This window comes from Arachis hypogaea, chromosome 10 (genome assembly GCF_003086295.3).
Source record: "Arachis hypogaea cultivar Tifrunner chromosome 10, arahy.Tifrunner.gnm2.J5K5, whole genome shotgun sequence".
Taxonomy (NCBI): Eukaryota; Viridiplantae; Streptophyta; class Magnoliopsida; order Fabales; family Fabaceae; genus Arachis; species Arachis hypogaea.
Genome location: NC_092045.1, coordinates 59,881,633 through 59,908,435, shown reverse-complemented (window position 1 = coordinate 59,908,435; position 26,803 = coordinate 59,881,633). Strand labels below are relative to the sequence as shown.

At 38.8% G+C, this 26,803-nt stretch overlaps 1 non-coding gene across 1 annotated transcript; it reads right to left on the bottom strand.

Annotated features, from left to right (window-relative positions):
• Positions 1–2,060: 2,060 nt before the first annotated feature.
• Positions 2,061–2,164, bottom strand: LOC112719420 (small nucleolar RNA R71). Its single transcript, XR_003161723.1, has one exon. It is a non-coding gene; the product is annotated as a small nucleolar RNA R71 (small nucleolar RNA).
• Between the last annotated feature and the right edge of the window lie 24,639 nt (positions 2,165–26,803).

Sequence of the window (26,803 nt, the reverse complement as noted above, 5' to 3'; positions counted from 1 at the left end):
GCTATACAGTTGCAGTTTAGCTTAACTCACTTAAAGCCACATGAAAATTTCTGCAAAGATATGCAGAATTAGATGAGCACAACATATAAACGTATCTGGTAAAACCAATAAAATCAGGTTTATGGGATTGGGCCTGAAGAATTGATAGTTGAATTTCAATTTTGTCATTTCATTATTGATTATACTAAGTTGCTCATGAATTCAGAATTGGATCAGCACCTCACAGGATATGGCATACCAAAAAGGAAATCAGGGAAAGGCCTCAAAGCCCAAGAAACACAACAGAAGCTCAATTTAGAAAGTGTATAAATAGGATAGAATTTAAGTTAGGGAGAACCTTTGGATCATTTTGCTATTTTTCATACTTTTTGTAATTGAATTCAGAGCTATGACTCACTAAATCCCTTTCATTGGGTTAGGGAGCTCTATTGTAATTTAATGAATCAATAATAGTTTTTATCTTCTTCTTCAATCTTTTCTCTTGAATTTTGTTAGAAAGCTTCTCGATCTAATTCCATTGGTTAGTTGTCTTGGGAAAGAAACTATCCATAATTGGAATCCTTCGGAACCTTGGGAAAGGAATGGAGGATTCATGCTAGAGAAGCTTTCTCACAGTGAATTGGATTGGGGTTTGGATGGATATTGTGACATGTAATCCTACCAAATTGTGGTTCATGAAACTGTGTGGTATAATCAGTGATCGAGCATCATCTCTTCTTATGAACATTTAAACCAAGGGATTGGGAATTTGTTTGTTTTTAGAGAGAATTGGTGAGCCAAGGGATTGGGATCCAATCATATAAGATTGCCAAGCAAAATTCAATGAATGCATTGGTTGAGGAAGGGATAAAAATGTTTTGATTCGGAGATCTCAATATCTCCTGAAACCCAATGAATTCCCCATCTCTGATCTACCACTTCTCTTACATTCTGAATTAAATTCATGCAATCACCCCGATCCCTTTTTAATTTCAGCAATTTAGCTTCTCGCTCTTTAATTCATGCAATTTAAGATTCCGCAATTCTCGTCTAAATCTTGATTCCGCTCAACTAGAACAACTTCTAATCCGAATTGCTCACTCAACCAATCCTTGTGGATTCGACCTCACTCTATTGTGAGTTTTTACTTGATGATAACCGGTGCACTTGCCGGAAGGAATTTTTGCCGATCGTGCAATTTCCTAAAATCGTAGCATCAAGTTTATGGCGCCGTTGCCGGGGATTGGTTTTCGATTGACAATTCTCAAATTGGAAGTTAACTAGATTGAGCATTTTTCTTGTTTTGTTAATTCAGTTCAAGTTACTTGTGAATTTTAATTTCTGCACTCTGTTACTTGCTTTCTTTCTTTATGCCTTTAAATTCAAGCAACTAACTCACTGACTCACTAACTATTTGAATTAATTCTCAACTGCTCTAACCATACTCTTACATTAACAAGAGTATTTCACTTGTTTGTTGCTGTGTTGTGTTCTTGTATGACAGGTAGGAGAGGAGAGACATCAACTCCTCCATATACCGAACCAGAGAGGACCCTTCATAAACTTAGAAGGGAAGCAAGAGGGAAGAGAGTACTGAGAGAAGAAGAATCTGAAGGAGAATCTGAGGACAATTTTGAGGAAGCTCTAGATCTCAACATGGATAGAGAAGTTCACAACCATGAGAGAGCTGATGGAAACAATGCCATTCCCGAGAGGAGGGTTCTTGGTTCATACATAAACCCAACCTCTGGGAATTGTGGTAGCAGCATTCAAAAACCACCCATTCAGGCCAACAATTTTGAACTCAAACCACAGCTAATATCACTGGTGGAGGATCATTGTTCATTTGGTGGGAGTGCTAATGAAGATCCAAACCAACATCTCACAAAATTCCTGAGAATTTGCGACACTGTAAAGTCCAATGGAGTCCAGGAAGATGCCTATAAACTGCTCTTGTTCCCATTTTCACTTAGGGACAAGGCAGCTAAGTGGCTGGAATCATTCCCAAGGGGGAGCCTAACAACCTGGGATGAGGTGGAAAGCAAGTTTCTGGCACGTTTCTACCCCCACAAAAGGTCAATAGGCTTCGATCTGAGGTTCAGACTTTTAGACAACAAGATGGCGAAACTCTCTACGAGGCATGGGAGAGGTTCAAGGATTTGACAAGGAAATGCCCACCAGACATGTTCCATGACTGGGTGCAATTGCATATTTTCTATGATGGACTTTCTTATGAATCAAGGAAGGCTGTAGACCATTCATCAGGAGGTTCATTGAACAGGAAAAAGACTGTGGAAGAAGCCATTGAAGTGATTGAGACAGTGGCTGAGAATGAGTACTACTATGCTTCAGAGAGACACAACACTAAGGGAGTCATGGAGCTGAACCATGTTGATACAATTTTAGCCCAAAACAAGGTGTTTGCCAAGCAACTAGTAGAGCTCACCAGGAATTTAAAAACAAATCAAGTGGCTGCAATACACACACAAGATCAAGAGGAAGTAAACACTGAAGGAGGTGATTGGGAAGAGGCCAACTATGTGGGAAATCAACAAAGGCAACCATATGATCCACATTCCAACACTTACAACCCAGGCTGGAAAAACCACCCAAACTTTGGGTGGGGAAACCAGCAAACCCAACCACAAAACCACAAACCTTACAACCCCAACCAACATAACAATTCCACATACCAAAACTCCAACCAAAGATCATACCAAGCCACACAAAACACTTACTCCCAACCACCATATCATGGCCAAAATAATCAACCTGCCCAACCTAATCCGAACCAACAATTTCAAGATCAATTAAACAGGATAGAAAGAATGCTTGCAACCATGGGTCAAGACATAACTGAATTGAAATCCTTTAAGGAAGAAGTAAATTCTAACTTGCAAAACCAAGGAGCTGCCATCCAGAAGCTAGAAAATCAAATTGGGTATTTGTCTAAGCAAACCCCTGGGCCAAGCGTTTCTCATGCTGCCAAGGCTATTGCAAGGGAAGAATGTAAGGCCATAACCCTCAGAAGTGGAAAGAAGCTAAAGGAGATCTCAAAGGAAACCACAGAGGATGAAGCAAAGGCAAATATGAGAGACAAGGAACAGGGACAATCTTTTACACCGTCTGCAACAAAAGAAAAAGAAAAAGAGGTCCTGAAGCCTTATACACCCAAAGCACCATATCCTCAACGTTTGATGAAAAGTGAAAAGGATGGCCAATTCTCCAGATTCTTGGAGATTTTCAAGAAGCTTCAAATCAACATTCCGTTTGCTGAGGCAATAGAGCAAATGCCACTCTATGCAAATTCTTAAAGGAATTAATGACCAAGAAGAGAAGATGGAGAAATGAGGAAACTGTGTTGTTGACTGAAGAATGTAGTGCCATCATTCAACACAAATTGCCTCAGAAATTGAAGGATCCAGGCAGTTTCCAAATCCCCTGCATCATAGGAGAAGTCATGATGGAGAAGGCCTTGTGTGACTTAGGGGCCAGTATCAATTTGATGTCTCTAACAATGATGAGAAGAATGAAGATTGAGGAAGCCAAACCAACAAGAATGGCCCTCCAATTGGCAGATCGAACTTTTAAATTCCCTCATGGGATAGTTGAGGATTTGTTGGTGAAAGTGGAAGATTTTATATTTCCTGCCGATTTTGTGGTGTTAGATATGGAGGAAGAAGCCAAAGCTTCGATAATCCTGGGAAGACCCTTCCTGGCTACTGCTGGAGCCATCATAGATGTCCAAAAGGGTGAACTCACTCTTAGACTACATGATGAGCAATTGGTGTTTAACGTATTCAAGGCAATGAGCTATCCATCAGAATCACTAAAGGAATGCATGAGGGTGGATGTAGTGGACATTGCAGTACAAGAAACCTTTGAGGAAACAACAAAGGAAGTGGCAGAGGAGGAGTTCACCAAGGATATTGAAGTTAGTGACATCAAGGCTGCTGAAACAACCATGCCAAGCATGCCAGAGAGAGTGAAAGAAGAGAAGGAAGCACCAAAACCCGAGCTCAAAGCATTGCCCCCTAATCTCAAGTATGCATACTTGGGTAGTGATGAGAGCCATCCTGTTATCATTAGCTCTGCCCTGAGCCACGAACAAGAAGAAGAATTGATCAAGGTGCTACAAACTCATCAAGATGCCATTGGATGGACCCTAGCTGATTTGAAGGGGATAAGTTCATCCATATGCATGCATAAAATCTTGTTAGAAGAGGATGCTAGACCCTCCATTCAAACTCAGAGAAGATTGAATCCCGTCATGAAATAAGTGGTACAAAAGGAGGTCATGAAGTTATGGCAGGCAGGGGTAATCTACCCCATTTCTGATAGCCCATGGGTTAGTCCCATCCATGTAGTTCCCAAGAAAGGTGGCATAACTGTGGTGCCAAATGAGAGGAACGAACTCATACCCACAAGAACTGTCACTGGGTGGAGGATGTGCATAGACTACAGGAAGCTCAATGAAGCCACCAGAAAAGATCATTTCCCACTCCCATTCATGGATCAGATGCTTGAAAGGCTTGTAGGACATGCTTACTATTGCTTTCTGGATGGATACTCAGGCTATAATCAGATAGTAGTTGATCCAAGAGATCAAGAGAAAACATCATTTGTTTGTCCATATGGAGTTTTTGCTTATAGACGCATGCCCTTTGGATTGTGCAATGCACCTGCCACTTTCCAAAGATGCATGCTGTCCATCTTTTCAGACATGATTGAAAAATTTATTGAGGTTTTCATGGATGATTTTTCTGTGTTTGGAGATTCTTTTCCTAGCTGCCTACACCACCTTGCCTTGGTGCTTAAGAGATGCCAAGAGACCAACCTAGTATTAAACTGGGAAAAGTGTCATTTCATGGTCACAGAAGGAATAGTCCTTGGCCACAAAATCTCTAATAGAGGCATTGAGGTGGACAGAGCTAAGGTGGAACTCATTGAAAAACTACCTCCACCAAGTAATGTCAAGGCAGTTAGGAGTTTTTTGGGACACGCTGGCTTTTACAGAAGGTTTATTAGAGACTTTTCTAAAATAGCCAAACCTTTGGGTAACTTGCTTGTCTTTGATACACCCTTTGTATTTGATAAAAATTGCATGCTAGCCTATGAACTTTTGAAGCAAAAACTTTCCTCTGCACCTATCATTGCCCCACCTGATTGGAACTTACCTTTTGAACTGATATGTGATGCATCAGACCTTGCTATTGGGGCAGTGTTAGGACAAAGGAAAGACAATTTGGTACATGTGATTTATTATGCCAGTAAAGTCTTGAATGATAACCAAAGGAATTACACAACCACTGAAAAAGAACTCTTGGCAATAGTCTTTGCATTTGACAAATTTAGATCCTATCTTATTGGATCTAAAGTCATTGTCTTCACTGATCATTCAGCTTTAAAATACTTACTTGCTAAACAAGAATCCAAACCAAGACGTATTAGATGGGTTCTTTTGTTGCAGGAATTTGACATTGAAATCAAAGACAAGAAGGGTGTAGAAAACAAGGTGGCAGACCATTTATCAAGGATACCATGTGAAGAAGGAAGCACACAAAGCACACATATAAATGAGTGCTTTCCTGATGAACAACTCATGGTAATTCACAAAGCACTCTGGTTTGCAGACATAGCAAACTTCAAGGCCACTGGGAGTTTGCCGTTGGAATTTAACAAGCATCAAAGGAAGAAATTGGTAAATGATGCCAAATACTTCATCTGGGACGAACCATACTTGTTCAAAAAATGTTCGGATGGCATACTCAGAAGATGCATATCAGAGGAAGAAGGAAGGGAAGTCTTATGGGACTGCCATGGCTCCACTTATGGAGGACATTTTGCAGGAGAAAGAACAGCAGCTAAGGTGTTGCAGTGTGGTTTTTATTGGCCCACTATCTTCAAAGATGCAAAGGAACTAGTGAAGCACTGCCATGAATGCCAGAAAGCGGGGAACCTGCCAAGAAGAAATGAAATGCCACAACAATTCATTTTGGAACTTGAATTGTTTGATGTATGGGGGATAGATTTTATGGGACCCTTTTCCCACCTCATACTCAAATAATTACATTCTTGTGGCAGTAGACTATGTCTCCAAATGGGTTGAAGCAATAGCAACTCCAACCAATGATAATAAGGTAGTCATGAACTTCCTCAGAAAACACATTTTTTGCCGTTTTGGGGTTCCAAGAGCAATCATCAGTGATGGAGGAAGCCACTTCTGCAACAAACCATTAGAGGCATTGCTTCTAAAATATGGAGTCAAACACAAGGTAGCCACACCATACCATCCACAGACAAGTGGGCAAGCCGAAATATCTAATAGGGAACTCAAAAGAATCCTGGAAAAGACTGTGGGAACTTCAAGGAAGGACTGGTCGATTAAGCTAGATGATGCTCTTTGGGCATATAGGACAGCTTTCAAAACACCAATTGGAATGTCTCCTTACCAACTAGTATATGGAAAGGCTTGCCATTTGCCATTGGAGTTGGAGCACAAGGAATTCTGGGCCTTGAAACTCTTGAACTTGGACAGCAAAGCTGCTGGAGAAAGAAGGATGTTGCAAATTCAAGAGTTGGAAGAATTCAGAGCTGAAGCTTATGAGAATGCCAAAATTTACAAAGAAAGAGCAAAGAAGAAGCATGACAGCAACATAGCCCCAAGGAAATTTGAAGAGGGACAAAAAGTATTGCTCTACAATTCTAGGCTGAAGCTATTTCCAGGGAAGCTAAAATCAAGGTGGTTTGGACCATTCCTTGTCACTAAGGTCTCCCAATATGGACAAGTAGAAATCATGGAAGAAAAGTCACAACGAACCTTCACTGTGAATGGTCAAAGACTCAAACATTATTTGGGAGATGTGGAGGAGAGGGACAAGGTTAAATATCACCTCAACTGAGGAAGCTGACCGTCAAGCTAATGATGTTAAAGAAGCGCTTGTTGGGAGGCAACCCAACCTGAGGTAATACTCCTTTGCTGTTTCTTTTATTTGTTTCAATAAAAAGGTGAAGTAGTTTCTGTTCATTGCAAAGAATTAAGTTTGGTGTTTCACACCAAACAATGAATTCGTGGATCAATAATTCAAAGGGAAATGTGTGACTCTAAGTTTGGTGTTCCACCATACAGATCAACTGAACACAACAACCTTTGAATTATATGAAAGGAACAACCATTCTAAGCAATCACAGAAATGCTTAAAATCCTTAGCAGCAACTTCATTCTAAGGAGAATTCAAGGATTCAAAGAGCAGAGGAGTAAGTAGGAGACTATGTTTGGTGTTCACACACCAACTTAAGACTCAGACACTTGCCCATACATAGTTGAGCTAACCACTCAAGTGCTTGAGAAGCAAGCAACTTCATCACTCTTTGCAGGAAAGGAAACAAGGATCTTAGAAAGAACATGAAGCAACAACTAAGAGAAGAAGGAGAAATCAAATTGTTTCCTGGCAACAAAGAGAAAACAAGAAATTTCACAAGGTGGTGTTGTTCCTTGACCATTCTTTAAAAGGCAAACAAAAGCATGCTTGTTCTGGTTTAAACTGTAATTGTTGAATCTTTCTGGAATGTGAAGTTTTTAGTATGTTTGTCTATTTACTGCTTTGAATAAAGTGAATGCCTAGATGTTTGGATATAACTTCACCTTCTTAAACAAATGCTTGCCATGCTTGTTCTGTTTCCAAAAATAAAAGAAAAGTTTGAACAAAAGTAACTTGGCTCAATTAGTGACAAATCAAGTAGAATTAAGTGGTGGTATGCATGCTTGATTATTTAGTCAGATCACTGGAATTTGAGTGTAGAATTATCATTTTTGTGTAGAAGTTTGAATACTGTCTATGGATCTTGATGAATAAATGTCTTTGGCCATGAAAAAGAAAGAAAAAGAAGAAGAAAAAGCCACTGAAAAAGGGCAACCAAAAAGCAAAAAAAAAAAAATTGAGAAAATAAGCTAGGCACCAATGGTTTGAACTTCTGAGACAAATGCCTGTGGTGTTTATGTATTAAGGATATGCTTGGATGAATAGGTTCTGAGGAGTGTTTCAACACTTGGTAACTTGGGTTAACTAACCCGGGATTATCAACCAAAAGTCCATTATCAAGAGCAACCTAAATACAAAACATTTAGTCACACAAAGAGGTGCTGGGCACCAATATCTCAAGAAGAAATGTGAACTAAAATGCCTGTAGTGGATATGTGTAGTGCACTGATAAGAAAAAAAGAAAATGCCAAAGGCTTGTGCAACACATGACACTGAGCAAACAAGGAGCAAAGGAGCTCTAAGAAAAAGAAAAACAAAGAAGGGAAAAGTGCCAAGGACATAAGAATAACAAGAGGCCATAGCAGTGTTTGATGGATGCAATGAAAAAGTGATAATCTTACCTGATAAGAATGAAAAAGTGATGCTGCAACTTTCTGCATAAAACCCTTCTGATGAACTTCAAATGCTTGCTAATATAGCCAATGTAATTGCTTTCTGTTTCATACTTTCTTCTCAAATAACTCAGGACTTGCTTAGGGACAAGCAAGTATTAAGTTTGGTGTTGTGATGCCAAGGCATCTTAGGCTAGTTTCACTAGCATTTTTCTGTTAGTTTTAGTTGTTTTATGCATTTTCTTGAGCTTAAAGTAACCAAGAATGGTTAAATGAATAACAAAGCAATGAACCATCCAAACAGTATGATTTTGATGCAAATTTCATGAGTTTTTAGTTATATTACTTGAATGCTATGAATGGAAGATTTCTCATGAAATTTTGCAAGACTTTGATGCAGTTGTTTGGATGATTTCAGGGAAGAAGAGGTTAGGCAAGGAAGCAAAAAAATCAATAAAGGAAGCTTGAATATCACATGTGAAGTTTAAGCTCCAGTTTAAGCTCCAGTTTAAGCTCCAGTTTAAGCTCCAGTTTAAGCATTTTAAGCTTAAACTGGAGCTTAAACGCCAAAATCAGGAAAAGCTGAAAGTGGCGTTTAACCTCCAGTTTAACCTTAAACTGGAAGTTAAACGCCAGAATTGAGAAATGCACCAGGGAGCATTCCCACGTTTAAGCTCCAGTTTAACCTTAAACTGGAGCTTAAACGTGTTCGACTATTTTTTTCTCCTCCAGGGTTGCTTTCTCATTTCCACGTTTAAGCTTCAGTTTAACCTTAAATTGAAGCTTAAACGTGTTCGACTATTTTTTCTCCTCCAGGGTTGCTTTCTCATTTCCACGTTTAAGCTTCAGTTTAACCTTAAACTGAAGCTTAAACGTGTTCGACCATTCCACCCTCCAGGGTTGCTTCCTTCCATTTCCACGTTTAAGCTTCAGTTTAACCTTAAACGGAAGCTTAAACGTGCTTGAGTTATACCACCTCCAGGAGTGTCCAACGTTTAAGTTCCAGTTTAAGCTTAAACTGGAACTTAAACGTGCTTCCACAAAAGGCATCACTGGAAGTGTCTGGCGTTTAAGTTGTAGTTTAAGCTTAAACTGCAACTTAAACGCCACTATTTGAAAAGGTTTCTGGGCCAAAGATATTGCAGTTTAAGTTAGCATTTGAGCACAAACATTAACTTAAACGTACTCTGGTATGAAACCCAATTGAATATCATGGTTTATGGGATTGGGCCTGAAGAATTGATGAGTCTGGAATTTCAATTTGTTGAGTCATGTGTCATTACTTGATTATCACTAAGTTGGCTCAATGAATGTTACAGAATTGGATCAGCAGCCTCATCAGGATTATGGACCATAAACCCAAAGCAAAACGAAATCAGGGAAAGGCCTCAAAGCCCAAGAAACACAACAGAAGATCAATTTAGAAAGTGTATAAATAGGATAGAATTTAAGTTAGGGAGAACATTTGGATCATTTTGCTAGTTTTCATACTTTTTGTAATTGAATTCAGAGCTATGACTTACTAAACCCCTTTCATTGGGTTAGGGAGCTCTATTGTAATTCAATGAATCAATAATAGTTTTTATCTTCTTCTTCAATCTTTTCTCTTGAATTTTGTTAGAAAGCTTCTCGATCTAATTCCATTGGTTAGTTGTCTTGGGAAAGAAACTATCCATAATTGGAATCCTTCAGAACCTTGGGAAAGGAATGGAGGATTCATGCTAGAGAAGCTTTCTCACAGTGAATTGGATTGGGGTTTGGATGGATATTGTGACATGTAATCCTACCAAATTGTGGTTCATGAAACTGTGTGGTATAATCAGTGATCGAGCATCATCTCTTCTTATGAACATTTAAACCAAGGGATTGGGAATTTGTTTGTTTTTAGAGAGAATTGGTGAGCCAAGGGATTGGGATCCAATCATATAAGATTGCCAAGCAAAATTCAATGAATGCATTGGTTGAGGAAGGGATAAAAATGTTTTGATTCGGAGATCTCAATATCTCCTGAAACCCAATGAATTCCCCATCTCTGATCTACCACTTTCTCTTTACATTCTGCAATTAAATTCATGCAATCACCCCGATCCCTTTTTAATTTCAGCAATTTAGCTTCTCGCTCTTTAATTCATGCAATTTAAGATTCCACAATTCTCATCTAAATCTTGATTCCGCTCAACTAGAACACACTTCTAATCCGAATTACTCACTCAACCAATCCTTGTGGGATTCGACCTCACTCTATTGTGAGTTTTTACTTGACGATAACAGGTGCACTTGCCGGAAGGAATTTTTGCCGATCGTGCAATTTCCTAAAATCGTAGCATCAAGTATCACCATAGACTTCATTTGTTCCAGGATTTTGGTTGTGCATGTATTGGACTTGCTCTTGCTGTTGCTCCTCTTGAGTTTCTTCACTTTGCACCCAAGTAGTTGGTGGTTGGCTTGTGGCACTCACTGATGCAACTTGCAAGCCATCAATCCTTTTGGCCATTTGCTCAAACTGTTGTTGAATCTGCTGCTGCATTATCTTGTTCTGAGCTAGAATTGAATCCACTCCTTCCAACTCCATTACTCCTCTTCTTTGTGATGGTTGGCGTTGTCTTTGATGAGCAAAGAAATATTGGTTATTGGCCACCATATCAATGAGGTTTTGAGCTTCCTCTGTAGTTTTCATGAGTTGCAAAGAGCCTCCAGCTAAATGGTCAAGTGCTTCTTGAGCCTTAAGAGTGAGTCCTTCATAGAAGTTCTGCAACTTGTCCCACTCAGTGAACATCTCTGGTGGACATTTCCTCAATAGAGCCTTATATCTTTCCCATGCTTCATATAAGTTTTCAGCCTCCATTTGAGTGAATGTCTGCACCTCAGTCTTCAATCTTAGGATTCTTTGAGGGGGATAAAATTTGGCAAGAAACTTGCTTACCAAGTCATCCCAAGTGTTGATGCTTTCTTTTGGGAAGGTCTCTAGCCATTGAGTGGCTTTATCTCTAAGAGAAAATGGAAAGAGCAACAACTTGTAGCTATCAGGAGGTACACCATTGGTTTTCACAGTGTCACAGATTCTCAAGAAGGTAGATAAATGTTGATTTGGGTCCTCCAAAGGCCCTCCTCCAAAAGAACAGTTGTTTTGAACCAAAGTGATGAGTTGTGGCTTTAGTTCAAAATTGTTTGCATTGACATTAGGAGGAAGAATGCTACTTCCACAGTGTCTAGCATTTGCAAATGTATATGAGGCTAGGACTCTTCGTTGTTGTTGGTTATTGTTGGCCCCTCCTCCTGGTTGATTGAGATCTCCTTCCATTTCTTGGAATTCCTCCTCAGATTCTTCCTCTCCAATAACGTTCTTCCCTCTTTCAGCTCTTCTTATTCTCCAAAGAGTTCTTTGGTCAATTTCAGAGAGGACAGGGGAAGATCTTCCTGTACCTGACATACAAACACACAACAATAAACACACAGATCCAGAAAACCAATGAAACTTCAATCTATAGCTAGAATGAAGTTTTAGTTAGTTTAAGCAAAAATTCAAACAGTTAGTGTGTTAGTCAAAATTGAAAGAACAGAAAAGAAAAAGTGCTTGATCTAGATCTCCACTTCACTTAATCATTGTCAATCTATTTCAATCCCCGGCAACGGTGCCAAAAACTTGATGTGTGGAAAACGATCCAACACAAAACTCACATGAGTAAGGTCGATCCCACAGGGATTGAAGGATTGAGCAATTTTAGTTTAGTGGTTGATTTAGTCAAGCGAATCAAGTTTTGATTGAGTGTGTTGTATTTAACAGAAGCTAAAATTGCTTGGAATATAAAGGGAGAAGGGAGAATTGCAGTAAATTAAAGAACAGGAAAATAAACTTGCTGAATCTTAAAGAACAAGAAATTAAATGACTGAAACTTAAAGTGCAAGAAATGTAAATTGCTTGAATATAAAAGGGGAATTAAGGATTGGGAATTCAGAATTCCAGCAAGAGAAAGTAAATTGCAACAATTAATAAAGTAGAAGATGAATTGGAATAAACTGAAATTCAAACAGAAAATGAAATTAAAGTGCAGCAGGGTTCACAGAAGAACCAAAAGTAAATTGGGATCTCAGGACTCCAGAGACTAGGTAGCAGAGCCTAGATCTCAATTACCTTCCTAGATCCAAGTTCTCAAAGCAATAGACAAGAAATTGAAGAAGAAGCAGTAAAGGGAATGTAAATGAGTTCAATTATGCAGAAGAGAAATTAAAGAGCTCTTGAGTGGAGATTGAGACAGAATTTCCTCAATTCTTAACACCCAAGACTCAAACAAGAAAATTAAAAGTGCCCAAGCAAGAACGAGGAAGAAGAGAGATCAATTCTCCTCCGCAATTCTCTAAAATCTCGGTTCAGTCTCTCAAGAAAAGTTGCAAAAATTCAAAGCTCAAAGAAAGTGCAAAATTCAAAAGTCAAGTAAAAGGTCCTAATTACATCAAACTAGCTCCTATTTATACACTTTCTATTCTTGGATTTTGGGATTTGGATGGGCTTTTGATTTGGTGAAGAAATGAATTAAATTGGATTTTTAATTCAATTTTTGGCCCAAAAATAATAGCTTCCAGGAGGCTGCCCTGCCCTTGTGGAGGGCAGGGCAGGATTTGGTGCTTGGTGCGTTGCTGGTGCGGGTGTGGTGTAGGCTGGTGCGCAGGATGCTGCCCTGCCCTCGCGGAGGGCAGGGCAGAAAAAATTGGTGCGCCAGATGGGTGCTGTGGTGCGCTGCTGGTGCTGCCAGAATGGTGCCTTGGTGCGCAAGATGCTGCCCTGGTGCGCCAGAATCGTGCCTTGGTGCGCCAGATTCATGCCACAACAAAATGCTGCCCTGCCCTCGCGGAGGGCAGGGCAGTGTTTCCAAACTGAAGTCCCGCGTTCGAATCCTGGCAGACACACACGCTCATTCAATTTCCTTGGCTTTCTTGGCACCGTAATGGAGCCTAGTTCCTTGCTTCCTCATGGTCCCGTGTTCAACTCTTGCGGCAAGCATTATAGGCATTTTCCTTTGATTTTCTTCCCTTGGTGAGCCCGATACTGCCCTTGAGGAGGGCAGGGCAACATTTTGTTCTTCTTGATTCCAAGGCACAAATTTGTGCTCTGCCCTTGTAGTGGGCAGGGCAGAGTTGCCTTTTATGCTTTGGTGCCTTATGTTGCCCTCTTAGAGGGCAGTGTGCCCTTGTGGAGGGCAATGCTTGCCTCCCCTCTTTACATGCGGCACACTTCACCTTCCTTTGACCACGTTTTCTTCTCCTTTAGTCACGCTTTCTTAGGCCACGCTTTTCCCTTATATTCTTTTCTTCACCTACATTAAACCAAAACAACCACTCCAAGTATCACTAAATTCACAAGGCTTATAAATCAATTAAAATTCAATCAAAATTAGCTTAAACCTCATGAGTTAACATCAATTTCATGGTGATTGTTTGATTTAAAGAAGTTATGCATTTTCACTCCAAATCACTTACTTACGATACAAGAAAGTATATAAAGACTAATAAAACAAGTGAAATTAGCTTGAAAAATGGGTATATGATGACTTGTCATCAGAGCTTGCCTCCCCTCCTGTGAGATGGAATTGATGCCTTTATATAGGTTTTACAAAATAAAAATTAAAACAAATTACAATTAAAATAAAAATCCTAATCTAATTGATCCATGTGCCTTTGAGTGATGATGTGGGCTTTTCTTGCTTTGGATTTGAGGAGAAATGGGTTTGGTTGGCCTTGATTCAATTTGAAGAGGAATTGAATTTAAATGGAATTTTGGTTGGATTTTGGCCCATGAGTCTTTGCTCCCAGGAGGCTGCCCTGCCCTTGTGGAGGGCAGGGCAATATTGTCATGGTGCGTCCAAGCTGTGCGCCCAAGCTCCCTTGCTGTGCGTGCTGGCCGTGCTAATTTGTGTGCCATGCACCAAGGAATGTTGCTCTGCCCTCCTTGTGGGCAGCGCTTTCCTTGTTCTTGGGTGAAGTCCCAAGTTCGAATCTTGGTGGAGGAAGTTGCTGCAATTTTTCCTTGGTTTCCTTGGCACCTAATTCACGCATAAGGCTTGGCTTCCTTGGAGGTCTTGTGTTCGAACCTTGGTGAAAGCATTTGGGGAAGCAATTTTCCTTGATTTTTCATGAAGAGAGCACGACATTGCCCTGCTCTCCAAGAGGGCAGAGCAGAAAAATGAGCGCTACTTTACTTTGGGGTGAGGCTCCAGCTTCGAACCTTGGTGGAAGCACATTGGTTTATTTTTGCTTATTTTTTGCCCTTAAATATGCCTTTCATTCCTGCCTCAATTGTATGCCAAATATGGATTGCTATATATCGTTGGAAAGCTCTGAATGTCAGCTTTCCAACGCAACTAAAAGCACATCAATTGGACACTTTGCATCACGATACTGCTCTGCCCTTGAAAAGAGCAGGGCAGTGTGTGTTGATTGCCTATTCTCCTTTAATTTGGTCATGGGCCACGCTTTTAAAAGCGTGGCCTAAGGCTCCAAAGTGTGCTCCAACTTCAAAGTGTGTCCCAAAGCTTTTTTTTTCTCCTTTTTTTGTGCTTCTTTGCTTCTTTTTCTTCTTATTTTCTACAAGATTTATAAATTTAAAAGATCAAGGAAATATACCATTTAATCACAAAAGCATTCAATATTTAAGCACAATTCATCAATTTCTTGTATGAAAAAGCATAGAAAAATAGGTATATGATGACATGTCATCATAACACCAAACTTAAACCTTGCTTGTCCCCAAACAAGAAAAGAATCATGCAATAAAGATTGACAATCCAAGGTAAGAAGAATAGCAACTCAATGTTCATGGTAAGCTAGTTTTCTAAGCATGCTACAATCATAAAAGAAATGTAAATGATTGATGCTTCTATCTAGCTCAATTTATGAAATCTTTTCCTTATAATTTTTCCTTGAAACAAGCATTTATTTATTTATTTTTTTAACTTCTCCTTTTAGGTGCTTTGCCCCATGAGTTGATAACAAAGCTACGACTTCTAAATGCTTTGTTTTCAAGTATTACCACTTGATACATAAGCACCACAAGCATTTAATTAGAGGACTTCATTAAGCTCATTTGTTTCTTTTCTTAACTCTCTAATCATTGATGCTCAGAGCCTTGAGCTTTGAGGGAGTGCTTTTGCACTTGAGCCTAGCCTTGACTTCTAAGTGTTTTGTTTTCAAGCATTTGGGTTGATACATAAACACCACAAGCACTTAACAAATAAATTGCCATTGGTACTCAGAGCCTTCAGCTTTCTCATTCTTTCCCTTTTTCTTTTCTTGCTTTAATTGTATTTGCTTCTTCAAGGTTTTTATGATTTCAAAAGATTTCACAAAATGTCCTAGATAAAAACTTCAATTAAATAAAATCCAATGCAATTGAGCAACAATCAATCATACTAGTTTTCCAATACTTGTATGCACATGCTAAAATCTTCTTTAATGCCTTGTTTGTTTATGATCATGATACTTTATTGCTTTTGAATTCACAAAGCCCAAGTTGGTGGCTATAATGCCACAGCAACATATTACAAATCAAGATTCAAGCTATGCTTTATTCATACACACATGTAAACAGAAAAGATGAAGACAATCATGCAATTTAAGTGCTGGAAACAAATGAGAGGAAAAGGAACTCTACAATCTTGTAGTTCATCTTCATTATTGTTGTCCTTTTTCTCCAATTCTTCCCTTTCCCTTGCCAAACTTAGAGTGCTTGCTCATCCTCAAGCAACAATTAGAAGAATGGCTATGGGGCTAAGATGGATCATGAATGTCTTACACAATGATATGTTAGTAGCACATGTGTTTTAAGCAAGCAAAATTAAAGATAACAATCAAGGCATAAGAGACATAGACATTTTGATTGCATAGATAAGAAGGTGTGCATAATACATTGCATAAAAGATAAGTGGCACACCAAACGTAGCGTGACACTTTCACTTGGAATTAATGCAAGTATCTTGTAAGAATTAGAACCAAATTTTAAACTTAGAATGCAACCATATGTCAATTTATTTGAACTAAAACTAAACAAAAAAAACTGTTATTTGTTGAATACAATCACCAAGCCAAGAAGGATCTCTTGGTGATGTATTAACAAAAATAGTTAATAAAATAAAACAAAAAAAATAAAAAAAAGTGACTAAAACAAAGAGAATGCAAACGAAATGTCAAAACAAAAGAAAAATAACAATGCAAAGGCAATATGATTATGCAGACAAGTGATGTTGCTGGATGAGTTGCATAGAAAAATAAGTGGCACACCAAACTTAGAATCTTAGTGTGACACTTTCATGTAGAATTGATGCAATCATCCAAAGGAATTGAAAACAATTTGTTGCAAGGCAACACCAAACTTAGAATGTGATCATATGCCAATTTATTGAAATTTAAACAAGGCAAGGAAAGAGAATAACCCAAGTAGAGAAATGAAATGTTACCTAAGGTTGGGTTGCCTCCCAACAAGCGCTCTTTTAGTGTCATTAGCTTGACATATTGTTCCTCACTTTCTTCCTTTTCTCCCTGTTTGTTAAGAGGAATGACCTCAAGGGGGGAGAAGATTCAGCTACTGTCCCTTGTCTTGGCCTTTCCTTAGCAAGCTTCCTTTTGCAAATGGCTTGATTGATCTTGCTTGCTGGATCAGGGACAGGATTAGTGCTCTTGTTAGTTGCCTTCACTTCTTTGGATTCAAGTCTTGGTAGTTGTGTGATTGTTGGAGTCTTCTCTTCATCAAGAGTCTTTTGAATTGGTGGTTCCATGAGTCCTTCTTCTATGCAACTCTCTGCTTCAATTGAGGGTGACTTCTCTTGAGTGTCTTCCTCACTTTCTTGATCCTCCACTTCTTCCCTTGTCACCTCAAGTGCAGTTTTATTTTCAACCACCTCATTCTTCATTGAAAGTTCACTTGATGCAGTGGCCTCCTTATCTTGCTCTTCCACTTTCTCCTTCACATCCATCAATTGGCCTTCATTTTCCTTGCTCAGTGGTTCTAAGCTCCTCCTTGTTTGCTCTAAGGGTCCATTCATCTTCTTGAAGATGATTTCTTTCCAGGATTAGGATTGTGTGTATCTTTCCACAAGTTTTCTATGTATTTCAATGGCTTGGCATCGGCTTTCTAAGGGTTCTTTGGACCATTGAAGGTAATCCTCGTCTGCTGGTTCAAGAGATGAAGGTAGAGAGTAATTTTGGTGACATGGATGTGTTGTGGTGAAGTTGTGTTGAGGGGTGTGGAATGAGTTGTGTGATTGATGGGATGACTTGTATGGATTTTGGAGGAAACTTTGTGTTGAGGCATAATCAAGTGATGAAGAACTTTCAAATGAGAAACTGGGAGGTGAGGTCGGACACTCTCTCATGTGACTTGACTGCTCAGAATTTGCAGTTTTTTGGTGATACTCCCAGCCACCATTAGAATAATGACTTGCATCATTTTGTGGTGGAGGGAAATATCCCATATGATTTTCTTTCTCATCTTATGTTTCTGAAGCATTTCTCCATGGATTGGAGTGCTCAGAATCTGTGATTTCTTGGTGATATTCCCAACTACCATTAGAGATTGGTGATGGTGGGTAATATCCCATAAAATTTGTTTGATCATAAGATGAGTTAAACTCCATTTAAATTTTGGAAAACAGAACACCAAGGAAAATTAAAATTACTCATATCAGAGATGAGAATTTCTTAGTGAGGCAAAAACTCAAACACCTTGGTTTCACTTTAAAACAGAGAACAAAAATAAAAAAAAATGCTTGATCTAGACTTCTCACCCACTTAATCATTGTTGATCAAATCAATCTCCGGCAACGGCGCCAAAAACTTGATGGTGTTTTTGCGGAAAAATGAATTTCCAACAAAAAAATCCAACCGGCAAGTATACCGGGTCGTATCAAGTAGTAATAACTCACTTAGAGTGAGGTCGATCCCACAGGGATTGATGGATCAAGCAATTTTAGTGGGTAATTAGTTTAGTTAAGCTAACATTGAGTGAATTGTGTGAAACTGTAGCCAACAGAATGTAAATTTGCAAGAATTATAAAGTTCAGAAAGAAAAATGCATAGAAACTTAAAGAGCAAGAAAAGTAAATTGGCAAAATCTTAAATGACAAGAAATGTAAATTGCATCAAATGTAAAGGGGATTGGGTGCAAGAAATTTAAAGGAAAGCAATAAGCAGCACTTAGAATAATTGCAGAATAATTAAATTGCATGAAAAGTAAAAGGACTTGGGTGCTGGGAATTAAAATTCAACAAGAGAATGTAAGGAGCAATCAAGCAGAAGAGTAACTTGCAACAAATCTTAAACAGAAAGCAGAATTACTTGAAGAAGCAAACAGAAATTAAATTCAATTTAATTGTCAAATGAGATTGAAGATCTCAAGAAATCAAAGAGACTAGAAAACAAGTCTAGATCTCAATTCCTTCCTTGATCCAACCATGAACAATTGCAAAAGGAAAGAAGATGAAAGCAGTAAAGAGAGTTTTGGTTCAAATCCTTAATTCACTGAAATTTTACAGAAGAATAACAAGAGAAATCTTAGACCAAGAGGGAAACAGAATTCCTTCACTCTCAATCCCAGATTTAAGATAGAAAAAAAACCTAAAGGAGAGAACTCTCAAATCCTAATGCTCCCTAGTGGAGCTTGCCTCCCCTCCTGTGAGATGGAATTGATGCCTTTATATAGGCTTTACAAAGTGAAAATTAAAACAAATTACAATTAAAATAAAAATCCTAATCTAATTGATCCATGTGCCTTTGAGTGATGATGTGGGCTTTTCTTGCTTTGGATTTGAGGAGAAATAGGTTTGGTTGGCCTTGATTCAATTTGGAGAGGAATTGAATTTAAATGGAATTTTGGTTGGATTTTGGCCCATGAGTCTTTGCTCCCAGGAGGCTGCCCTGCCCTTGTGGAGGGCAGAGCAGGGAAGCCTTGTGTAAGGATCCAACTAGCGTGCCAAATTTTGGGAGGGACATCAAGATGCTGCCCTGCCCTTGTGGAGGGCAGGGCAATGTTGTCATGGTGCGTCCAAGCTGTGCGCCCAAGCTCCCTTGCTGTGCGTGCTGGCCGTGCCAATTTGTGTGCCATGCACCAAGGAATGTTGCTCTGCCCTCCTTGTGGGCAGCGCTTTCCTTGTTCTTGGGTGAAGTCCCAAGTTCGAATCTTGGTGGAGGAAGTTGCTGCAATTTTTCCTTGGTTTCCTTGGCACCTAATTCACGCATAAGGCTTGGCTTCCTTGGAGGTCTTGTGTTCGAACCTTGGTGAAAGCATTTGGGGGAGCAATTTTCCTTGATTTTTCATGAAGAGAGCACGACATTGCCCTGCTCTCCAAGAGGGCAGAGAAGAAAAATGAGCGCTACTTTGCTTTGGGGTGAGGCTCCAGCTTCGAACCTTGGTGGAAGCACATTGGTTTATTTTCACTTATTTTTTGCCCTTAAAGATGCCTTTCATTCCTGCCTCAATTGTACGCTAAATATGAATTGCTATATATCGTTGGAAAGCTCTGAATGTCTGCTTTCCAATGCAACTGAAAGCACATCAATTGGACGTTTGTAGCTCAAGTTATAGCCCTTTGAAGGAGGCATGGTCATGCTGTGAGCGCCCATATTTTACCTTAGCGAAAATTCTTGCTTCCAACCTCACTTTGCATCACGATACTGCTCTGCCCTTGGCAAGAGCAGGGCAGTGTGTGCTGATTGCCTATTCTCCTTTAATTTGGTCATGGGCCACGCTTTTAAAAGCATGGCCTAAGGCTCCAAAGTGTGCTCCAACTTTAAAGTGTGTCCCAAAGCTCTTTTTTTCTCCTTTTTTTGTGCTTCTTTGCTTCTTTTTCTTCTTATTTCCTACAAGATTTATAAATTTAAAAGATCAAGGAAATATACCATTTAATCACAAAAGCATTCAATATTTAAGCACAATTCATCAATTTCTTGTATGAAAAAGCATAGAAAAATAGGTATATGATGACATGTCATCAGTGCTCTTGGTGCTCCATCCTTAGTTGCTCCAAATTGGAACTCAAATCTCCCAAAGAGGTGTTGAGTTGCTCCCAATAGTTGTGTAGAGGAAAATGCATCCCTTGGAGCATCTCAGGGATTTCTTGATGAGGGACTTCCTCATGCTCTTGTTGAGGTCCATGAGTGGGCTCTCTTATTTGCTCCATCCTCTTTTTAGTGATGGGCTTGTCCTCTTCAATAAGGATGTCTTCCTCTATGACAATTCCAGCTAAATTGCATAGGTGACAACTTTATAGAGTTTTAGAGATATGACCTCATGAACTTCTACTTCCTCTCCAATCATGATGCTATGGATCATGATAGCCCGATCTACAGTCACTTCGGATCGGTTGCTAGTAGGAATGGTGGAGCATTGGATGAATTCCAACGATCCTCTAGCCACGGGTTTAAGGTCATGCCTTCTCAATTGAACGGCTTGCCTTTGGAGTCTCTTTTCCACTGAGCTCCTTCTACACTTATGTCCATGAGGACTTGATCCAACCTTTGATCAAAGTTGACCCTTCTAGTGTAGGGGCATGCATCTCCTTGCATCATTGGCAAGTTGAATGCCAACCTTATATTTTTCGGACTGAAATCTAAGTATTTCCCCTAAACCGTTGTAAGACAATTCTTTGTGTTTGGGTTCACACTTTGACCATGGTTTTTAGTGATCCATGCATTAGCATAGAACTCTTGAACCATTAAGATTCTGACTTGTTGAATGGGGATGGTGAGAACTTCCCAGCCTCTTCTTCGAATATCATGTTGGATCTCCGGATACTCATTCCTTTTGAGCATGAAAGGAACCTCAAGGATCACCTTCTTCTTGGTCACAACTTCATAGAAGTGGTCTTGATGGACCTTTGAGATGAATCTTTCCATCTCCCATGACTCAGAGGTGGAAGCTTTTGCCTTTCTTTTCCTCTTTCTAGAGGTTTCTCTAGCCTTAGGTGCCATAAATGGTTATGGAAACACAAAAAGCAATGCTTTTTCCACACCAAACAAAAAAGGTTTTCTCGTCTTCGAGCAAAAGAAGAAAGAAGGGAGGAAAAAAAGAAGAAAATGGAGGAGATAGAGAGGTGTGAATGGTTCGGCCAAGTGGGGAAAGAAGTGTTTATGATGTGTGAAAATGAAGGAGGGATGAGAGGTTTATATAGAAGTGGAGAGAGGGGTAGGGTTCATGTATTAGAGGTTGGGTTTGGGAGGGAAAGGATGTTGACGAATGGATTTCTATCGGTAAAGAAATTCACAAATATAATCGGGTTGTAAGTATAGTTTCTAAACCAACAGAGAATCCTTTTGTACAAAAGTTTGGTTGTCACAAGTAACAAAACCCAATAAAATTTATAATCGAAGTATTCAAACCTCGGGTTGTCTCTCAAGGAATTGCAGGGAGGTATGATTTATTATTGGTTAAAGAAAACAGTATAATTTTGGGTTTTTAAAATAAGGAACATGTTTTTTAATTGGCAAGAAAAATAAATTAATAATTATAAAATATCTTGGCAAGGTATAAGAAATTGAAGTCCTATCCTAGTTATCCGTATCAGGTGTGATGAGAATTGGACTCTGCTCCCACTTTAGTTAGCCCTTACTAAATAAAAGAAAGTCAACCGGACTAATTAATTTGATCCTCAAGTCCTAGTCAACTTCTATGGAAAGACTAGAGTTATTGGAGTACAAATTAATCAGCAACGAATTCCAATTTCAATCAACAGCTGAGTTTGATAACTCAAGTGTTACTAATTACTCAACCAAGGTCAAAGGGTGTAAAAAGCTAAATTAAAGTCATAAATATGAATTACTTCAAATTGCATAAATAAGAGAAATCAAGTCTGACATAAGAGTTCATAAATTAAAGTAATAGAATAAATAAAAGTAGAAAATAAATTAAAGGAACATTGAACCTGTGATGAAGAGAAGTAGTCTGAACATAATAGAAATCCTAAATCCTAATCCTAAGAGAAAGGAGAGAACCTCTCTCTCTAAAAACTACATCTAAAAACCTAAAATTGTGAATTTGTATGAATTGTTGAATGAATGGATGGATTCCCCCACTTTATAGCCTCTAATCTGTGTTTTCTGGGCCAAAAACTGGGTAAAAAACAGCCCAGAAATTGCTGATTGCGAATTCTGTCACGCTGATTTTTGTCACTGCAATGCGTCCGTGTGGAGCACCCATTCGCGTTGCATAGCTGTATGGGCACTATAGCAAATTATATATCATTTCGAAGCCCCGGACGTTACCTTTCTAACGCAACTAGAATCGCATCATTTGGACTACTGTAGCTCAAGTTATGACCGTTTGAGTGCAAAGAGGTCAGGATTGACAACTTTGCAGTTCCTTCAATTTCTTTTATTCCTTCCACTTTTGCATGCTTCTTTTCCCTCCTCTAAGCCATTCCTGCCCTGTAATCTCTGAAATCACTTAAAGCACATATCACGATATCGAATAGTAATAAGAGAGGATTAATATTAGCAAATATAAGGCCAAAAAAGCATGTTTTCAATCATAGCATGAAATTAGAAAGAAAAACGTAAAACATGCGATTTCTGTGAATAAGCGTGAGAATAATGGATGAAAAATCACTCAATTTAGCACAATATAAACCATAAAATAGTGGTTTATCAGATGTGAATTTGAATGTTGAGGTAGGTGGGGTTTTTGGGGAAGAGTGGATGGAGGTGATTGGTGAAGGGTATTTGGGGAAGGGTGTTATTGGAATGTGTGAAGAAGAGAGAGAGTGAGTTGAGATAGGTGGGGATCCTGTGGGGTCCACAGATCCTGAGGTGTCAAGGATTTCTCATCCCTGCACCATTCTGGCGTGTAAACGCCCCTTTAAGTGCCAATCCTAGCGTTAAACGCCAGGTTGCTACCCGTTTCTGGCGTTTAACGCCAGCTTTTCTTCCCTTTCTGGCGTTTAACGCCGGCTTGGTGCCCTTTTCTGGCATTAAACGCCAGTCTGGTGCCCTTTTTCTGGTGTTAAACACCCAGAATGATGCCAGACTGGGCGTTTAACGCCCATTCTGCTACCCTTACTGGCGTTTAAATGCCAGTAAGCTCATCCTTCAGGGTGTGCTGTTTTCAATGCTATTTTTTTATTTTTGCTTTTGGTTTTGTGACTCCACATGATCATCATCCTAAAGAAAACATAGAATAACAATGGAGAATAGAAATTTAACATAGGTAAGTAAAAATTAGGTTGCCTCCCAATAAGCGCTTCTTTAATGTCAATAGCTTGACAATGATCTCTCATGGAGCCTCAGAGATTCTCAGAGCATGGTTGTGGCCTCCCAACACCAAACTTAGAGTTTGAGTGTGGGGGCTTTGGTTGACTATGTATTGAGAGAAGCTTTTCATGCTTTTTCTCCATGTGTACAGAAGGAGATCCGTGAGCCTTAAACACAAGGTAGTCCTCATTCACTTGAAGTACCAACTCTCCGCTGTCAACATCAATCACAGCTTTTGCTGTGGCTAGGAAGGGTTTGCCAAGGATGATGGATTCATCCTCATCCTTCCCAGTATCTAGGATTATGAAGTCAGCAGGGATGTAAAGGCCTTCAACCTTTATCAAGACATCCTCTACAAGTCCATAAGCCTATTTCTTTGATTTGTCTACCATTTCCAGTGAGATTCTTGAAGCTTGTACCTCAAAAAGATCCCTAGTTTCTCTATTACAGAAAGTGGCATGAGGTTTACACTTGACCCCAGGTCACACAGTGCCTTATCAAAGGTCATGGTGCCAATGGTGCAAGGTATTAAGAACCTTCCGGGATCCGGTTTCTTTTGAGGTATCTTCAGCTGGGCCAAGGTGTTTAGTTCATTAATGAGCAGTGGAGGTTTATCCTCCCAAGTCTCATTACCAAATAATTTGGCATTCAGCTTCATGATTGCTCCTAGATATTGAGCAACTTGCTCTTCAGAGTAACTTCATCTTCTTCAAAAGAAGAATATTCTTCAGAGCTCATGAAGGGTAATAAAGTTCAGTGGAATCTCTATGGTCTCTAGATGAGCCTCAGATTCCTTTGGTTTCTCATGAGGGAACTCCCTAGTGGTCAGTGGACATCCCATGAGGTTTTTCTCACTGGGAATCACGTCCTCCTCACTCTCTCCAGGTTCGGCCATGTTGGTCATGGTTATGGCCTTGCACTCTCTCTTTGGATTCTCTTCTATATTGCTTGGGAGAGTACTAGGAGGAGTTTCAGTGACTCTTTTACTCAGCTGACCCACTTGTGCCTCCAAATTTCTTATGGAGGACCGTGCCTCATTCATGAAGCTAAGGGTGGTCTTAGATAGATCAGAGACTATGTTTGCTAAGCTACAAAGGCTCTACTCAGAATTCTCTGTCTGTTGCTGAGAAGATGATGGAAAAGGTTTTCTATTGCCAAACCTATTTCTCCCACCATTATTGTTGTTGAAGCCTTGTTGAGGTTTCTGTTTATCCTTCCATGAGAAATTTGGGTGATTTCGCCATGAAGAATTGTAGGTGTTTCCATAGGGTTCTCCCATGTAATTCACCTCTTCCATTGCAGGATTCTCAGGGTCATAAGCTTCTCTTTCAGAGGTGGCTTCTTTAGCACTGCCAGATGCAGCTTGCAATCCAGTCAGGTTCTGAGAAATCATATTGACTTGCTGAGTCAATATTTGTTCTGAGCCAATATGGCATTTAGAGTCCTTTCAGGTTTAGGATCAGCTTCAACTAGAATGCCTTTATCTTTGTTCCTACTCATATGAAAGAGAAGAAAACAAAGAAATTATGGAATCCTCTATGTCATAGTATAGAGATTCCTTGATGTGACAGAGGAAAAGAAGAATAGAAGGATGAGGTAGATAAAGAAGAACTCGAACATATACAGAGGGGAGAGGGTTCGAATTATTAAGAGAGGAGAAGTGTTAATGATTAAATTGAAAGAGATGAGAGAGGGAATTTTCTAAAATTTTTAAATAAATTAAAATTAGAGTTAAAAACAATTAGTTAATTAAAAAGGTTTTTGAAAAAAAGTTGTTAGTGGTTTTTTAAAATTAGAGAGAGAGAAGTAGTTATGTGATTTTGAAAAAGATAAGAAATAGTAAGTTTTGAAAAGATAAGAAGTTAGAAAAAGATTTTGAAATTAGAATTTAAAAAGATATGATTTAAAAAGATATGATTGAAAAGATATGATTGAAAAATAATTTAAAAAAGATTTAATTTTTAAAATTGATGACTTGACTAACAAGAAATTAAAAGATATGATTCTAACGAAGTTGAAATTTTTGAATGACAACATTAATTGTTAGCAAGGATTTTCAAAAATATTAAAAGAAAAATGAAAGAGATTTGATTTTGAAAAAGATATGATTGATATGAGAGGATATGAAAAAGATAAGATTTTGAAAAATTAGTTTTAAAATTTGAAAAGTTGAAAAAGATTTGGATTGAAAACAAAATTTCCTCCTTGGTGTTATCCTGGCGTTAAACGCCCAGAATGGTATCCATTCTGGCGTTTAACGCCCACTTGGCTCCCTCTTTGGTCGTTAAACGCCCAGCCAGGTACCCTAGCTGGCGTTTAAACGCCAGAAATCCTTCTTTACTAGGCGTTTTAAACGCCCAGCTTTTTCTCTGTGATTCATCTGTTAGATGTTCTGAATCTTCAATTCTCTGTATTATTGACTTGAAAAGACATAATTTTGAATTTTTTTGAATTTTTTATGATGAGAGAGAAAAACAACAGGATGAAAGTAAACATGAAAAACTAAGATCAAAACAAAGAATGCATGCAAGAACACTTTGAATGTCAAGATGAACATCAAGAACATTATGAAGATCATGATGAACATCAAGAACATATTTTTGAAAATTTTTAAGAAAAGAAAGACATGCCAGACACCAAACTTAAAAATTTTCATGCTAGAGACATTAACAAATTGAAAATGCACATGAGAAAAAGCAAAAGACACACAACAAGAGAATTTAAAGATCAAAAAAAGAAAATCATCAAGAACAACTTGAAGATCAATGAAGGACACAAGAACACACTTTCAAAAAATGCAAGAAGACTAAAGACATGCAATTGACACCAAACTTAAAAACTGACACTAGACTCAAATAAGAAACACAAAATATTTTTGTTTTTATGATTTTATTAATTTCTTTGTTTTTTTTTTTTTGAAAATTATTTTGGAAAAACGAAAAAGAAGAGAAAATTTTTTTGAAATATTTTTGAAAATAAAATAAAGGTTGAAACAAGAAGAAAATTACCTAATCTAAGCAACAAGATGAACCGTCAGTTGTCCAAACTCGAACAATCCCTGGCAACGGTGCCAAAAACTTGGTATACGAAATCGTGATCTCACACACTTTCTTCACAACTCCGCGTAGCTGACCAACAAGTGCACTGGGTCGTCCAAGTAATACCTTACGTGAGTAAGGGTTGATCCCACGGAGATTGTCAACTTGAAGCAAGCTATGGTCA